The sequence below is a fragment of the Octodon degus genome, unplaced genomic scaffold (assembly GCF_000260255.1).
Source record: "Octodon degus isolate 3935 unplaced genomic scaffold, OctDeg1.0 scaffold00533, whole genome shotgun sequence".
NCBI lineage: Eukaryota > Metazoa > Chordata > Mammalia > Rodentia > Octodontidae > Octodon > Octodon degus.
This window is the reverse complement of record NW_004525109.1, coordinates 126,580-130,049: the sequence shown is the minus strand read 5'-3', so window position 1 is coordinate 130,049 and position 3,470 is coordinate 126,580. Positions and strand designations below refer to the sequence as shown.

Genomic DNA, 3,470 nt, shown 5'->3' with positions numbered 1-3,470 from the left:
TCTGCAGTGTGGGTGCTTGTGTGCTCTCCACCCCAAAGATGTGGACTGGTGTGTGACATCTTCCATCTCGCCCCTCAGTCTCATGTCCAGGCAGCACTGCCCTCCCCATTCCGCTCATGGCGCAGCGTGGAGCTGTGGCCAAGAGCTCAGGCTGCTCGGCAGGGCAGAGCTGGAGAGCTGGCACCGCCACTACCCAGTGGGGCATCGCAGGGAAGGCTGTCAGCACCCCTGGTGTGGGTGGGGACCAGAATAGACTCCTTCCGTGAGGGCTCCGATCATAGTCCATGAGATAAACATGCATGGAGCCAACATAGTGCTGCTGTTATTTATCACCCTGCTGCCTGTGTGGTTTCTCCTTGTCCTCTCAGTGCCCCAAAAGTGGGTGCTCTACAAACCCAGAGCAGAGGTCATTAACAAGCCTGTCACATCCTACCTGTCAACCCCAATCTCTTGCCCAGATCAGGACCCATGTCATAGTAACAGAGCCAAATTGCACTTCTGAAACCACAGCAGTCACTGGTCCTCTGGGAAAATTTCTGCTTCCTTTCACACCCCGTCATGGAGACATTGGTGTTTCCTCCAGTGCTCATCTATGCCTACATCCTGTGTCAGAATGCCATAGCATTCTTTCATTGTAATGACCCTTTCACAATGTGACCAACATTTTTAGCAGGTCAAATCTGGCTCATAGGGGCTGGTGAGATGGCTCAGTGGTCTAAAGCACCTACTTAGAACAAAACAAGCTTAGCAAAGCACAGGGACCACGGTTCAATCCCCCAGCACCACATGCCAGCCAGCCCTGCCCCCTGGTGGGCTGAGCTGGCCACACACACACACACACACACACACACACACACACACACATAAATTTAAAAAAAAAAATCTGGCTCATAACCACCCACTGGTCTCCCCTCTCCTGCCAGGCTTCCACAGAGGCTGGGCTGAGCATTCCTACTTGCAGAGTAAAAACTACAGCTGGTTACATTTTCAGCACAGCTGAGCCAGCCCCTAACAGGCTGACCTTCCCACAGAGGACTATAAGCTTGAAAACAATACAACTACCCAAAGGCTCAGAGAAGTGAACAAAAGCAGGAGCCCCACTCAGACTGCCTTAAAGCTCAGGGGTGTCTAAGGATACCTGAGGGCATGACTCCACTGTCTAGCACACTCACATGGTGGGATATAGTTATGTAACCATGACTTAGACCAGGTAAACATGTATGAGCTGGTTACAGCACTATGTAAGAGTGTAAACATTGAAATAATCTATGTACATTACCCAATAAAGATGCAAGCTGCTCCTGAGCCCTTCCTCTGGTTGCTCCCTGCTATTGCTGTATTGATGATATCTGTCTCTGTGTGTTTTCTCTGGGGACCTCACACATGAATTTACGCCTTCAGCCTTCTCGATCCAGACAAGCCCAAACTTAAAGAAGCAGTATAGGATGAGTTTCCAATTCCCAGCTCTGGCTTGAAGGTGGGCCACAGTCACAGCTGAAGTCTACCACCTGCCTGGCTACAGAACCCATAGGCACAGTGTAGGATGGCCATGGTCATGGGAGCACATACAGAAAATCCCAGAGGGACAGTCAGGAGAGCCCTGAGTACATTTGAGCCACTCACATCTCTGACTGATCCCTAGACCACACACAAGCAGGGTAAATAATAAAGAAACTGCCTGAGCTGCTACCCACTGCCAATGAGACATGTGTTTAAGTCTAACTAAATACTGTGCCTATTACAACAACAATGGGATATCTTCAAAGAAGCTCATCATAATTCAGAGATCTCATAATATAACAGTTGTAGTATTCACCTACAATTCCAAAATTGCTCAACAGGTGCACAGCCAGGGAGCAGCAACTGATTGTCAAAGCAATGGAGAGCAACCCTGACTGATGTGACATGGTATTACCACTTTCAGGACTTTAAGACAGCTAATTTATTCAAAGAGATAAAGAAAAATATACTTGTAAGGAATTATAAAACAGCAAGTTCTCAACGCCAGCATAGAAAAATTACATGGATATTCTAGAACTGATAACTGAAATTTAAAAATTACTTAAGAATTACATTATAGTAGAATGGAGATGACAGAAGGAGACCAGTGAAGTTGGAGACACACAGGTCAAGAGAAATTACAAAACAGCTTGAAGCAGCTTTGGAACAATATCAAAAGGTATAAAATACATATAATTGGAGTCTCCAAAAGAAAGGAGAGAGGAAAGCAATTTTTATCTAAAGAAGATTTAGAGGGGCCGGGGAGACGACTGAGTGGAATAAGCGCTTCCCTGGCAAACGCAAGGGCCTGAGTTCAATCCCCAGTTCCGAAGGAAAAAATATAAATAAAAAATAAATAAATACATAAAATAAAAATTTTGGGGCTGGCCAGATGGCTCAGTGGTCTAAAGCACCTACTTGGAACAAGCTTGGGAAAGCACAGGGACCGTAGTTCGATCCCCCAGCACCACATGCCAGCCAGCCCCGCCCCCTGGTGGGCTGAGCTGGCCACACACACACACACACACACACACACACACTAACACACTAAATAAATAAATGAAAAAAAAATTTAAAAAAAGATTTAGCTCTGCCAAATTTGATATTAATTTTTTTAAAAGTTTATTTATTTATTTATTGTGGGGGGGGCCCAGCTCAGCCCACCAGGGGGCGGGGCTGGCTGGCATGTGGTGCTGGGGATTGAACCACGGTCCCTGTGCTTTGCTAAGCTTGTTCTAAGTAGGTGCTTTAGACCACTGAGCCATCTGGCCAGCCCCATGATATTAATTTTTATAAATTTACTAATTCAAGATGCTCAGAAAACACTCAATTGAATAAACATGATCAAAACCACACCTAGACACAGCATCAACATAGAAAAGCCAAGGGAAAAGAGTATCTTAAAAGCAGCTAGACAAAATGAGCTGTGAGTTGAATAACAACAGACTTCTCACAATAAACTATGAAGGACATAGTGGAATGATGTCTTTAAAATAATAAAAGAAAAAAGCCAACCCAGAATTCCATACTCACCAAAAAATAGCATTTAATCAAGAGATTCTTACATAAAAGAAAACAGAGGTGTCGCCTATAGATCTGTACTTCAATAAATACCACAAGAAGTTCATGTTGGAGAAACATGGTAACAGAGGGGAACTGTACTTCAATAAATACCACAAGAAGTTCATGTTGGAGAAACATGGTAACAGAGGGGAACTTGAGTTTCTAGGGGGAATGACAAATATCAGAAACAGTCATTACGTGGGTAAAAACAAATCCGTCCAAGACAGCAGGGCAATGCCCCCAGGCTGACACCCAGTGCTTCTCACCTCACCACACATCCTACCCCCTCCACCCCAACTTCCCTTCACAAGAAGCTCTTGTGAACTTGAAGATGGCTCAGTTGGTCCAGCACCAACCCTCTACAGGTGCTGTCTGTGCTGCCCTGTACATTTCCCTTCTCCCTCACT

General features: G+C 45.4%; 1 protein-coding gene across 1 annotated transcript in view; it reads right to left on the bottom strand.

Annotated features, from left to right (window-relative positions):
* The window catches only part of LOC101565375 (uncharacterized protein C3orf20), a gene marked incomplete at both ends in the record, with an annotated part of 26,463 nt that overhangs the window by 1,115 nt on the left and 21,878 nt on the right, over nucleotides 1–3,470 (bottom strand). The window lies entirely within an intron of this gene.